Consider the following 14,858-nt stretch of genomic DNA (forward strand, 5'->3'; position numbering starts at 1 on the left):
AGTGTATATATGTCCATGCCACTCTCTCACTTTGTCCCAGCTTACCTTTCCCCCTCCCCGTTTCCTCAAGTCCATTCTCTACATCTGTGTCTTTATTCCTGTCCTACTCCTAGGTTCTTCAGAACCTTCTTTTTTTTAGATTCCATATATATGTGTTAACATACGGTATTTGTTTTTCTCTTTCTGACTTACTTCACTCTGTATGACAGACTCTAGGTCCATCCATCTCACTACAAATAACTCAATTTTGTTTCTTTTTATGGCTGAGTAATATTCCATCGTATATATGTGCCACATCTTCTTTATCCATTCATCTGTTGATGGACACTTAAGTTTCTTCCATGTCCTGGCCATTGTAAATAGAGCTGCAGTGAACATTTTGGTACATGACTCTTTTTGAATTATGGTTTTCTCAGGGTATATGACCAGTAGTGGGATTGCTGGGTCATATGGTAGTTCTATTTTTCATTTTTTAAGGAACCTCCATACTGTTCTGCATAGTGGCTGTATCAATTTACATTCCCACCAACAGTGCAAGAGGGTTCCCTTTTCTCCACACGCTCTCCAGGATTTATTGTTTGTAGATTTTTTGATGATGGCAATTCTGACCGGTGTGAGGTGATACTTCATTATAGTTTTGATTTGCATTTCTCTAATGATTAGTGATGTTGAGCATCCTTTCATGTGTTTGTTGGCAATCTGTATATCTTCTTTGGAGAAGTGTCTATTTAGGTCTTCTGCCCGTTTTTGGAATGGGTTGTTTGGTTTTTTTTGATATTGAGCTGCATGAGCTGCTTGTAAATTTTGGAGACTAATCCTTTGTCAGTTGCTTCATTTGAAAATATTTTCTCCCATTCTGAGGGTTGTCTTTTCGTCTCCTTTATGTTTTCCTTTGCTGTGCAAAAACTTTTAAGTTTCATTAAGTCCCATTGTTTATTTTTGTTTTTATTTCCATTTCCAGTGAGGAGGTTTGGATGAAAACTATACTTCTCACCATCTAGGTTGATTTTTTCCCCCAGGGAATTAAGACAAATAGTAGTGAAAATATTTATGGTGTGATGGTCATAAAACCATTTTGAAAATTACAAAAAATCTCAAAAATTGCCATTATATAAGGAAAAACTAATAAAATATGGCTAACTTTATTTTTAACAAGTTTTGTTCTTCTCCCAGACTTTTGCCCAACAAATACTAGTAATAAGTTGAGAAAGCATCTACTACTGAAGCAAAAGCATTAATAGTGGCAATAACTATAAAATCACCACTCCCTCACCAACACCATCATGATTTATAGTTGTCAGAACTGGTAATGGTCTCTCACCACAGGCTGAGCCATAGACAAGGTACACCATGGGCTATGTGACATTGCCAGTGCTCAGCTAAATGCCACCCCCTGCTCTGTTGCTCAGGAGAGCACATCAGAATACAAATGAATAGGAGTTACATTATTATAAGGATATCTGCTCCCATTTATTTATTTTTTTAAAAGGTAAATCATTTAGACTGTGCTCCTTTGTATAGGATCAGTGACAAATTACCATATACTTCATAACTGGCCATGTCAAGACCTAACACTGAGAACCATGGCTAAATGACTGCTAGATTCCTGTATAGTTTTAAGGTCAAGAATCCATCACGGGCACATGTTTAAATTGGAATGAAATTGTCTGAGCAAGTCTTGGTAGCCCAGCTCTTCTCCTGCAAATGCCATTCACTTGTTGGGTAAGCAGAAGGCAGAAGTGCTGGTACTTCATGGAGCTCAACACTGGCCAGTCCTTTGAGGGCGTTGTTTACACTTCTTCAAAACCATTCAAGAAAAATTTAATGAAAAGTGTGCTTTTATCCAAAAGAATATTTCAGAAATGCATGAAGAGGGACAGTGCCCTGGCAATTCTCTATGACCGATCAGTAGTCTGGTCTGGGAAGACGTCACATCTTAGCAGTTCGAAGATTCTACAGCCCTGCGTCAAAAGATTTTGGAGGCACTGACATTTCAACCATGTGAGGACACTGGTTTATGAATATGGCCTCTGGTCATCACTAAGACACATGCAAATTATACAGAATGGGTTTATACTCTGATGTCTCATGTATAAAATACTACACCTGAAATCCTCAGTAATAATTCTTGGGTTTATGCCAAATGCATCTCATGTGACCCTGACGGCACCCTAATAAGTTGCCTAGACGGCATTATCCCCCTTTTACAGGTGAAATGGCTACATCATTGTGGTCACTGTCAAAGTTAATGTCTGGAGATGGCAAATAGGTTTTACACTGCAAGCCCTTCCTAGTTGGTCTTACCCCATATAGGTGGGGACAGTATAAGAGTTTGAATCTCAGCATGTGGAGACCATTGAGGGCCATCTTGGAGGATGGCTACCACACTTTTCCCTGGCAAAAACATGGAAACTAATCAATTAATTAAAAAGAAACTGTAGTGCTTTATTCCTACAGTGAAAACAGCATTGCTTTTTTTTTTTTAATAGTCAATTTGCAGATAGTCATGTCTCTAAATTGGTCAGTAATGTTGATGGCAGAATTGTGTACATAAGGGAAAGAATTCCACAGCAACTTGAGGCTTGGTAAAAAGCTTCAGCTTAAGCAAGTTTTTATGTCTAAAATGGTCTGTGGCTGCAGGAAAGTACACTTCTGAGTGAGAACGAAGGATTTATGGAGCTATTTCAGGGTAGGGTGACCAGTGTTTTCAAAAAATCCTGTCCAAGAACATTTGAGGTGTGACTTTCTATAAATCATAGTTACCGAAAGTGAGCACAGTCATTTATACATATAAACTCAGATTTTAGAAAATCAAAATAGTAGTTGTGCCGTACATGGGTGAGAGAGCTCTACAGCACTTTAAGAGTTAAATCAGCCCAATTAATACACAAGGGATGGAGGTCATATATCAGCAGAAGGCACTTGAAAAGACAGAAGGTCCCTCAGGCCAAAGGCAAGAAGGACAGAGATGGACTTGGGTCGAATCAATGGAACTAATATGTTTCCAAAAAAAGCCAGGGGCTTCCCTGGTGGCGCAGTGGTTGAGAGTCCGCCTGCCGATGCAGGGGACACGGGTTCGTGCCCCGGTCCGGGAAGATCCCACATGCCGCGGAGAGGCTGGGCCCGTGGGCCGTGGGCCGTGGCCGCTGGGCCTGCGCATCCAGAGCCTGTGCTCCGCGACGGGAGAGGCCACAACAGTGAGAGGCCCGCGTACCGCAAAAAAAAAGCCAGTCAACAGAAGGGGGAAGATCTACACAGAACTTGGGAAAATAGGGGCCAGAGGAAAGGATGTAATTAACAATTTGTTCATCAGTTACCATGTGCTAAATTTGTGCAAATAATTTAATCCACACAACAACCCTATTATCGAAATCAAAAAACTCTAAGTTAAGTGACTTTCCTAAGGTCACCAGCGGTAGAGCTGGAATTGAAACCAGATCTCTTTGTCTCCAAAGCCTGTGGGCTTAACTATTCTTATCCAGTTTTGTCTTGGGGAAAGTGCTTTTGGCAGGCCAGGGCAGTGCCACTGGCTATACATGTTTTTTTTATTTCTTTTTTGGGAGTTACCTCCACACACCATGGGTCACTGGCATTTTCTCAGTGGCAAATTCACAGGCACATGATTTCGAGCTGTAAGGGAGAATAGAGCTGATACTGCCCACTCTCCTCCTGTTACAGATGATATCTGTGAGTTCATTTTTTATTTTTATTTAAAAAAATATTTATACATTTATTTATTTGGCTGCACCGGGTCTTAGTTGCGGCACCTGGGATCTTCATTGCCACGTGCATGATCTTTTAGTTGCGGCATGTGGGATCTAGTTCCCTGAGCAGGGATCGAACCCAGGCCCCCTGCATTGGGAACATGGCGTCTTAGCCACTGGACCACCAGGGAAGTCCCTCTGTGAGTTTATTTTTGCAAACTGCCATGAACCCCTCTCCACCAGCTCTTGGAGGATAAGGTCCATGATATAGCAGGGAATTCCATTTTTGGCAATTGGTGAGAGTGACTCTAAAGGGATGCAGTTGATTTTCTCATGTGGTTTGTTGGATTCGTCACGGTCTAATCAGAAAACAAAACATTCTGAGAGGTTAAAACACGAGGACTTTATCTGAGGACAAAGAGGTCTGGGACCAACATGCTTATAAATTGGCTCAGAATTGTTTGCAAGGGCAGCATTATTGGAAATAAGTGTATGGCCTCATAAGATACTACTTTGAAGGACAAAATTCATTGGGGTGATCATCCTGGTATACTTCAGATCTCAGCTAATGGGCAGCTTTCCTTGACCTCCTTGATCAAGGCAGATCCTTCCAGCACAGGCTCTCATGGCACCAAGTGACCTTCCTTTATGGCACTTACCACTGCTGTTATGTTTTACATTTGTTTGCACGATTATTTGACTAAACGTCTGTCTTCTTCACAGATTGCAAGCTCCAGGAAGGCTGAGTTTGTGCTGCATTTTATTCACCGTTGTATCCCCAGCACCCAGTACAGTGCTTGCCAGTTGCAGGCAATCAGTGAATGTCCTTTCAACGTATGTGTTCGATTGTAAGCATCGATCTCCTTAGGTATCCACCCAAGATAAATGAAAACATATGTCCACACAAAGACTTGCATGTAAATGTTCATAGCACCGTTATTCATAACAGCCCCAAAGTGGAAACAATCCAAATGTCCATTAGTTGGTGAGTGGATAAGTATTGTAAAAAGATGGCATTATCCATACAATGGAGGACTCTGCAGTGATAAAAAGGAATAAACAGATAATATATTCTACAACGTGGATGAACCACAAAGATGTTGCATTAAGTGAAATAAGCCAGACACAAATGACTGCATATTGCACTGTTCTGTAAGGATGAAATTTCTAGAAAAGGCAAAACTATAGAGAAGAAAGCAGATCAATGGTTGCCTGGGCCTGGGAGTGGGAGTGGGGAGTGACTGCAGACAGGAAGAAGGGAGCTCCTGGGGGAGGTGGAAATTTTCTAAAACTGGATTGTGGTAAAGGTCGCACCACTGTATAAATTTACTAAAAATCATTAAACTGTACACTTGCAGTAGGTGTGGGGTACGGTATGCAAATTATCTTCAATAAAACTGTTAAAAATGTTTAAAAAATCAGTCTCCTTACTTAGTCATTTTATCCCATCTTATGTTCTGGGAATACTATTTCTGTGGGACATTGTGCCAGAGACTGCTAAGTGAGTCTCTCAACTCTTTAGTGACAGAATCTCAATTTTTTAAATTGAATTATAGTTGATTTACAATATTGTGCTAGTTTCAGGAGCACAGCAAAGTGATTCAGATATATATATATATATATATATATATATATATATATATACTTTTTCAGATCCTTTTCCATTATAGGTTATTACAAGATGTTGAATATAGTTCCCTGTGCTATACAGTAGGTCCTTGCTGTTTATCTATTTTATAGATAGTAGTGTGTATCTGTTAGTCCCGTACTCCTAATTTATCCCTTCCCCTGCTTCCCCCTTTGGTAACCATAAGTTTGTTTTCTATGTCTGTGAATCTGTTTCTATTTTGTAAATAAGTTGATTTGTATTATTTTTTAGATTACACATATAAGTAATATATAATTGTCTTTGTCTGACTGACTTCACTTAGCATGATAATCTCTAGGTCCATCCATGTTGTTACAAATGACAATATTTCATTCTTTTTTATGACTAATATTCCATCATATATATATATATATATATAGCACATCTTCTTTATCCATTCATCTGTTGATGGAAACTTAAGAACATCAATTTTTAAAAATATTTATTTATTTATTTGGCTGTGCCGGATCTTAGTTGCGGCAGGCGGGATCTAGTTCCCTGACCAGGGATCAAACCTGGGCAGTCTGCATTGGGAGCGCAGAGTCTTAACCACTGGACCACCAGGGAAGTCCCAAGAACCTCAATTTTTAACTTGACACATAACCAAGCAAAATTTTTTTAAAACCATATTTCCCAGCCTCCTCTGCAGCTTGGTGTGGCCATGTGACCGAGTTCTGGCCAATGAGATGTAAGCAGAAGTGATGTGTAGTATTTCCAGGAAGGCTGTTTAAGGGACGTGACTCAACTCCACTTTTTCCTGTCTTTCCTTTTTTCCATCCAAAAAAATAGGGACTGGTGTTCCAGCAGCCACTTTGGACCATGAAGTGACCTTGGGAATGAAAGTCAATGATGGTGGAGCAAAAATACTGAAGCCTGGGTTACTGACAGTACCACAGAGCTCCATGCCTCCCTTGCACTGCCTGCTTCCCAGATTTCTTTTATGCAAGACAAAAATAAACTTCAGTGTTACTAATGCCCTTTGTCCTTTTGTGTGTGTGTGATATGTAGGCAACTCTAATCCTAATACTACTTTAAATAGGTATTAAATGAAAAGGGCCAAATAATTTTGAGAAATATTATGTTAAAGTTTAACAGATTTCGTTAATGCAGGACTTCTCAGAGTTTTTAATGAACAATGGGAGCTTCCAAGAGGGGCTCAAGTATGCACAATGTCCAAACCAACCTGACCCCCAAACTCTTTAGTGGAGCATCTCATGAGAAGAATGATTTAGAGCAAAGGGAAATGTTACTTTAAAGAAATCCACATCTTGGCCTCTTCCTTTCTAATCCATCCTTCTTCTAGGCTGCTAGAGAGATCTTTCTAAAACATAAACTTGATGGTATCACATCCCTGTTTGAATGATTCTTGTAGGAAAAAGTTCAGACTCCTTCATGTAATGAATAAAACCTTTTGTAATCTGGCCCCTGTCTTCTCTCTAGCCTCACCCTAGCCATCTTACTCTCAAATCATGAACTATTTGTACTGCTGAGAATTGCATATGTTCACCCCAGTCTCTCTGCCTCTGCAGCACATGCTGTGTCTCCTGAGTGGAACACTTTCCACCTGCCACCTTACCTGCCATTCTGCCTTTGATGCTTTAGACCGGGCTCAGGTATCAGCTCATTCATATCCATTCATACTTTGAGCAATTCCTACTATGTAGCCAGACATTGTACTAGTACTTGAGTTAAAAAGCCAAATAAATAGTCCTTGCCCTGGAGGGACAAAGAATCAAATGAATGTAGATAAGAACTGCATTAGTCAGAGTGTACTAATGGCCATAACAAACAACCTTCACATTTCAGTGACTTGACATTTTGACAGTTTATTTCTCCCTCATAGCACAGTCCAGTGCAGGGAAGCACACGGGTTCTGCTCCATGCGGTCAGTTGGTGACGCAGACTCATGCCATTGCCATTTTCTGGGGCCTCTTGATTCCTCACTGGATAGTTTTGCATCTGGCCAGCAGATGAGGATAGGAGAAGAGTTTGGAGGATCACATAGGAAGTTTTAGGGGATGCTTAGACATGGGATATATTTGTGTCACTTCTGTCCAGATTCCGTTAGAGTTCGGTCACAAGGACCTATCTGATTACTGAGAAATGTAGTTTTGCTATGAGCCTAGGAGGAAAATGAAATAGGCGGGGGAAAGTAGCCTTTCCTCTGCCAGAGATATATAAACAAGAACAATATAGACGCTCACAGTCAAATGGAGGAAACAGACAGGTGAACAGAGGCAGGAAGGCAAGAGAGAACATGGTCAGGCAGGATGCAACTTGTGTTTTTAGACTTACTGTCACAAAGTTCCAGAACTGTTGGCAGCCCTCTCATGTCTCCCCTTCAGAGCACCTAAGGATTGTTCTTCTGGGGCCCTTTGTAAACATGGATGTACTATGTGGTACAGAAAGTCATGCATCACCGATGTCACCCCCCCGTCAGAACTTCAGGGCCTCTTAGTGTCAGCCATCTCTGTCCCAGCCGCTGCTGTGGCATCCAGCTCTGCATGGGCTCCAGTTCCACAAAGCTGCATCCTGATAATCCTTTGCCCTATGGCCCTGCTGCACACTCCTTAACACTGAAGTTTGGGACACCACAGAACCCCACTTGGCACCTATGTGTGAAAAACTGGAATGAATAAGAATTCAGTCAAGATGAGCTGGTGGATAAATTTCCTTCCCTTCCCTCTCCCACAGGCTGTACTGAGACTCATTTTATGTAGCTTCTCAGAGGATAATCCCTTGAGTGGGAGCAATCAGCCACACTTAGTGGAGGCCACATGAATAATCATCCTGGTAATAGCTCTTCCCTCTTTTCTACTTTACTCCTTTTTTAAAAAAAACTATTTATTTATTTGGCTGCACCAGGTCTTAGTTGTGGCACGTGGGATCTTCGTTGCCATGTATGAGATCTTTGTTGTGGCATGGGGCTCTTTTTAGTTGCAGCATGTGGGATCTAGTTCCCTGACCAGGGATCAAACCCAGGCTCCTGCATTGGGAGCACAGAGTCTTACCCACTGGACTGGCAGAAGGAGAAAGTCCCCTACCTTACTCCTTTTGCCTCTCACTCCTGCCCTACAGAATCAGCCTCTGCATTGTGGAGAACCCAGGCTAATATGTCCCCATGGATGGGTACAGCTAAAAGACACTTAGCTGTCTGTGTTTCCCCTCTAGCCCCTGGATACTGCGGAAGTGTTTTAAGGGTCAGATTCCACTAACCTTGGTCGGTTCTACAGACTTGACTCTTTGAAGGTCAAGCCTGCTACCTCTCCTGAGTATAGCTACCAAATCTTTCCTTTGCTTGTACCTGTACCATTCATTTGTGAATCAATCATGCATTCCTATTGATTTCTTGTTTAGTGATATAACATTTGTGTCTTTGCGTGTGTTTAATTTCTTATGTGCTACTGACTTTTCTCAAGTTTAAGAACAGGAATTACTGACAAATCTACCTCCCTCCCCTCTCCCCCTCCCACACCTCACAACAGTGTCCTTGCTTTTATGCTTTGGCATGCACACTCTCCTCCCTCTGCCTGGAGTCCCATTCCTCCCCCACCTCATTTGTGCTATGTCATCTTTTGTGGGCACAGGATTTGATTGTGTGAACGGAGGGCCACTCGACTCCCATGTTGGACTCACCAAGTCTGCCTCTGATATAACTCTGCTCCCAGCCCCTTTCCAGAAGCTAATGTTCACAAACCCAAGTCCCATGAGCAGTTTTAGACCCTTGATCCTGGTGTCAGACTGAAGAGGCTGTAGCTACCAGCTGTCTGGTCCTGCTTCAGCCCCTGCAGCCGCTGGTTCAGGAGAGCAAGTCCGCTCTGCATTGGGAGAGTCAGCGGGGACAAGCAGCTCTCTGCATACTCACTCACCAGCAGCTCTTCAGGATCCATGTGTCAAACTCTGCCTTGTCCTCAGCTAGACTATAAGCTCCCTGAGGTCAGAGATGTCATCTGCCTTGTTTAATATCTAGAACAATACCTGGAACATAGGTGGTGCTTAATAAATATTTGTGTAAGGAAGGAAGAAAGAGGAGGGAGGAGGGAAGGACCGTGATACATCTTGGCCAGTCTTGAGTCAAATGAAAGAAATGTGCACAGGTGAAGTAGACAGGTGGCAGGGGGCGGGGGCTGCTATCTTTGTATTTTTCAAACTGGAGAAATCTCTGGTGTCTGCCGAGAAGGGAAGAAGTGGTCCTCGGAAGAGAGTTAGGGCCATGGGATGAAAATCATAGGAATGCTGGGGTTTCAAAGACACTAAAAATATCCTCTCTCTGGGGGTGCAGTAAGGCTCTGCTAAATCATTACAGCTACCTCTGACAAAGTCAAACCATGTTCATCTTAAAAGTATCAGACAAACAGCTCTTGGAATCATCAGGACTCAGATCATTCCTACTTTAATTAAGGTAAAATGAGCCTCCACAGTCAGAAGCCAACCATTTTATTTTTTGTGGGTGTTAAGGAAACACCTGTGATGGAGGCAAGCAGGGGGTAAGGTGGTGAGGTGACTGCCACATCTGGGAGGGGGGCAGTAATGGATGCCATACAGAGTATTCAGCCAGACAGGCCCAACTCCCCATTCCTTTCTGCCTGCATCTATTTTCTTTATAACATTTATCACTACCTCTCCCCCTGTATTTGTTTATTGTCTTTCTTTCTCCTTAGCAGGTCCATTCCACGACAGCAAGGTCTTTGTCTTATTGACCGCTGTATCTCCTGTCTTAGATCAATGCCTGGCATTTAGTGGGCATTCAAAAATTTGCTACTAACGAACGAATTAAAGAATATTAAACAATTAGTTGAATCACTGCCATATGCTGGGCCCTGTCCTTGAGGATGCTACAAGGATGGTGAGGGAGACAGGCCTGAACATAAACACACCATAGCTCGACACCTGATTTTACGGAGGTATATCCAAGGCGCCGCAAGACCGCCGGGGCTAAAAACTCCCCGGGTGTGCGGGGGGTCCTTGGGAAGAAGCCCGTGTGCCAGGAGTGCCCGGGAGCCAGGAGGAGCGGCAGGGATGCGGCTGGAGACAGAGCTCGGGGCTCCTTGGCTCTTCGCCTGGCTTCTCGGAATCTTCTTTTCCTGACCAACAGGACCTCGGCCCCAGCGGAATCTCTCTGTCGCGGCACCCCAGTCACAACCTCTCCCAGCCCCGGAGACGCCAGCCCAGGGTGTTCCATATGGCTAGCCCGCTACCTAAGAGACCTCCACCTGCTGGCTGAACCCCCGCCCCGCTCCGCGCGCGCGTGCTCCAGGTCCCCGCCCCCTGCCCGCTGTCTGCGGCTGCAGGACCCCGCCCCGCCCCCTCGGCCCGCAGGACCCCGGCCCCGCCCCGCCCCCGTGGCCCCGCCGCTCTGTCCCGGGGGGCGGGGCCGCGCGCAGCGGCGTCTCTAAGGCGGGGGGCGCGAGGCAGGGGGCGGGGCGGCCCCGGCGCCGGCCAATCAGCGCCGCTATCACATCCATGCAAATACGAGCACAATGGAGCGAGCCCATCACTCGCCCCTGCAAGCAAGCTTGAAATGGGCTTCTGTCTGAGCGGCAGCCATGCTGACCAATGACTCTGTGTTTTGGGCCGGCGAAGCCCAATGGCATGGCAGGGAAGGCGGGCCCGAGACGGGTTAGGGTGTCCTTGCAGGGTGTCTGAGCTAAACTTCACCAAATAATAGCTGTTTGTATTTTGGCTGCTGCAGGAGCCATTTTAGGTAAGTTCTTCTCTTAACTTTTTATTTTCCTCCCCGGCCTTGGCGGGTCGGTCTTGTCCGCGGGTCCCCGACCCCGCACCGCCGGCCGGGCTGCGGTGCCCCTATGAATGAAGCCAGGATGAGGGGATGCGGCGGTGCCGAGGCCCGGCCGGGCCGGGGTCCGAGCGGGGCCGGCGGCGGGCGGCCTGGCGGAGGGCAGGCGGCGGCCTGAGGCCTGAAGCGAGGGGCCGGCCTCCGCCGCGCTCCGCTCCGCCTCGCGCTCAGGCCAGGCGGCCGTCCTTGGGAGTGCGCCGCTGCGGGCCGCGCGGAGGGTTGGGGGTCCGGGCAGCCCCCGGCCCCGGGCCAGGCGTGCGGGGGCGGGGCGTGCGGAGGGCTCCCCCTTCCCTCCCGCCTCCCCGGGGCCCGGCCGAGGAGAGACCCCCGGCCGTGCAGCGGCGGGGCGGGGGTGACCGCTATTCGCGCCGCCGCCCCCGCGGAGAAGTTGCTCTATTGGCGTCCTGCGTCTCTTTGCAGGGGTGGAGGAGGGTGGGCTGGTGCCAGGCTGCTGCTCCGGGAGGGGGCGGGGGCCCCGGCGCGTCCTCCGAGCGCGCACCCCCTCCGCCCCCTTCTTACGCACTAGCGCGCACTCGAGAATTGGAACCCTGGAGATGTCCAGCAACCCCGCAGCCAAGTTCTGTGCATTATTAGATTGCATGTTTGAGCTTTAAAAAACAAAAACAAAAACGGAATCTGTCCCCTTCAGGGTATTTATTTCCTTCGCTGTTGAGAAGTAACGGAGTCTGTTCCCAAATTTCCAGAGATATGCCTGTCAGATGTGTAGAGGGTTGGCAGCTACTTGGTTTTTAAAAAGACGCTGTTAGGAAATCCCCTCACTAGTGAGATAATTGAAATTTGAGTTTGTTTGCAGCTTGTTTTATTTGATCCAATTAAAAATGCATAAGCAGACTCATATTTGTGTACCTAAAGTGTTCCTAGTTCCAGTCACGATTGATGTGACTGTGGTTTCGGTAGTGTGTGATCTAATAAGGCAGTATAATTCAATTTTGAACCTGTAGGCCCGTGATCTCCAAATTAGGGTTTATGGACCATTAGTAGTCCGGCCAAGGTTTCTAGTGAATCCTTGGCATCTCCAGGCATCTTTGGGACTGTGTGTGCACGTTATTCTCCACACTGCTCATTTCTGGTGTAGCAGATCCGTGAACGGAGAAAATACCCATTTAACATTTTTTACAATTTTTAGAGTGTCTGCAGTATTGCCTGAGATTCGACTATTGTTTCGCAAATGGCTCATAGGAATACCATCCCGGTAGGCTCCAAATTTCGACGTACTTTAAGGGGATATGCTTGTGACCCCTAGAAGAGTCCAGACAAGGGCCACAGTGTTGTGTTCTCAGGGCTAATTATGAGCTATCTTTCTTACTGGGGATTTGTACCCATCGACTGTGCATGGCACAGGAGAATCTGTTGGTATTCCAAATTGGAAGATCAGGTTGGCAACCTCAGGGAGATAGTTTTTCTAAACTTTGTGGCTCTCTGGGAATAGAGAGAAGGTTTGAGATCCATGTGTGATAAAATGATTAGGCGTGAAATGTCAAGTAAAAGGGTTTATGCCAACCAGAACAGGTGGTTTCATATAAGCAATGCATGACTGTAACAAAAGGCCTGGGAAAATGTGGAGTTGTAAAAAGGTTAATTTTGGACATCTTTTCTGTCCCAGGGCAGATTTCCTAGATGAATTATTTAAGCTTTTTTCTTGATTAATGGACTATTAAAAGCTAACCTTTACAATCCCCCCCCTGCCCTTTTTTTTGCTAACTTTGGACTCTCCCATATAGTAACCAGACTATGATACTGTTCTTGCTGTAGTGTGGCCATGGGCAAAGTAAATCTAGATCTGTTGTGAAATTAGCTGTGTCTCATCGCAGTATTACAGTCTGCCTGGAGTCTCATCTTTTACACTGCATTTATATTTTTGCTTTTCACATTAGCTCTTCTGTTATAGCACTGCAAAGTCTTGGAATATGATCACTTTCCCCACAACTTTTTAATGTTTTATAGCTTTCTAAATATTTTTATAATTTATTATTAGTATAGTCCGAAGTTCTCTGAACTCATCAGTATATTACTTCAGGCAAATCACGGGAGAAATTGAACGGCCAGTTGAAAGTGAAGTGGGAGGCCACAAGTGACGTTACTACATTTCTGGAAAATCCTTTGGCAGTTCGTTTTTTGTATTTATTGATTTACTTTTCTCATAACTATTTCAAATACCAAAGAAAATCTGAAGCAGAAGCTTATCTCTTTAGAAACTACATCTCATTTGTGAGTTTTGCTATTATATTACAGAAAATCTATCAGAAACAACAGGCCCTTGGGCTACTGTGTCTTGGGGATCTCTGATTTAGAGAAGTTTCGAAGACGTTTTTCAGTTTTCTTGGATGGATGTATGGCTTGGGGCAGAGACTCTGAGGCCAGTGGGGGCAGGGCAGGGCGGGTGTCGAGAGGGTGGAGCCAGAGAGCAGCTGGAGATGTGATAAGAGACCGGGACTTCATTCAGAGTGCTGCAGAGGCCAAGCAAGGAAGGGCTTGTCCAACTGGCTTTCTAGAAAGATCCCTTGGCTGCTGGGGAGGGGTGGACTATGGTGGCCAGAGGGCAGGAGGGAGCCGAGGGAGAGTGACCAGTGGTCGGGCAAGATGTTGGTGGCCTGGACGGGAGGGGCCGCAGTGGGGAGAAATGGGCAGACTGGGGGTGTCCTGGCTTGGGGGGCCCTGGAGAGGAGCAGGGCCGGCAGAAGGACGTGCTGTGTGTGAGGTGCTGATGGGACATCACCACAAATGCTGCCTCCCAAGTTACTGTCCCCAGAGGCAGCCACGTGGTGACCAGTGGGGGAAGAGTGCAGCTTAAACTCCTCAGAATCAGAGCTCTGGCCACCTCCTCCTCTTCCTTCTGAGCCCCCAGCCCTGTCTGCCCCTCATCCAGCCCTGTGACGACCGCCCCCCCTTCCTCATCCAGCCCTGTGACCACCGTCCCCCCTTCTTGACCTTGGCCTTCCCTGACCTCACCAGCTTTTCTTCCAGTTCTCCTAAATGCTGCCCTGGGGGTCAGGAAAATGCCCCAAGCAGAGTTTGTGGTTAAACCACGAGGAAAAAGGGTTCCACAATCTCAGGCTTGATTCTCACTGCAGGTGCCTATGTTTTTCAGCTTTCATGGGAAGACTTTGTGATAACCAAGTGGATCACACATGGATTCATGTTCTGAACCCTTTGGAACCGGTTTTAGGATTTAAGGATTCTACCTGCATAAATATCTTTGGTATATGACAATGACAGTATCTAAATCAACTGAGGAGAGTATGTTCTCACCCTATTCTCTGTCCCTCCAGTATACCAAGGTTTGAATTTTTTTTTTTTTTTTTTTTTTTTTTTTTTTTGCGGTACGCGGGCCTCTCACTGTTGTGGCCTCTCCCGTTGCGGAGCACAGGCTCCGGACGCGCAGGCTCAGCGGCCAGCGGCCATGGCTCACGGGCCCAGCCGCTCCGCAGCATGTGGGATCTTCCCGGACCAGGGGGCGAACCCGTGTCCCCTGCATCGGCAGTCGGACTCTCAACCACTGTGCCACCAGGGAAGCCCTGAAATAATTTTTTTTAAGTTGTCCAACAATACCATTTTATTTCATGTACATAAGCTCAGGTGCCAGCAGGATGAAAAAATAAATAAATAAAATTTGGGGTAATAACTGATAACAACTACCTTTAAGAGAAAACATACCTCCATTAGTGAGTTTCTTGAAAATTTTCTTTTA

The 14,858-nt window shown here is 45.6% G+C and overlaps 1 protein-coding gene across 2 annotated transcripts in view; it reads left to right on the plus strand.

Annotated features, from left to right (window-relative positions):
• Positions 1-10,986: 10,986 nt before the first annotated feature.
• Positions 10,987-14,858, plus strand: part of CHD6 (chromodomain helicase DNA binding protein 6) — a 212,812-nt gene continuing 208,940 nt past the window's right edge. Inside the window, exon 1 of one of the 2 annotated variants that reach the window (XM_079946401.1) lies at positions 10,987-11,056. The gene's annotated coding sequence lies outside the window, so the exon portion shown is untranslated. The remainder of the gene's footprint in view (positions 11,057-14,858) is intronic. The other variant, XM_079946400.1, reaches the window with a different exon arrangement.

The sequence above is a fragment of the Stenella coeruleoalba genome (genome assembly GCF_951394435.1).
Source record: "Stenella coeruleoalba genome assembly, chromosome: 15".
NCBI lineage: Eukaryota > Metazoa > Chordata > Mammalia > Artiodactyla > Delphinidae > Stenella > Stenella coeruleoalba.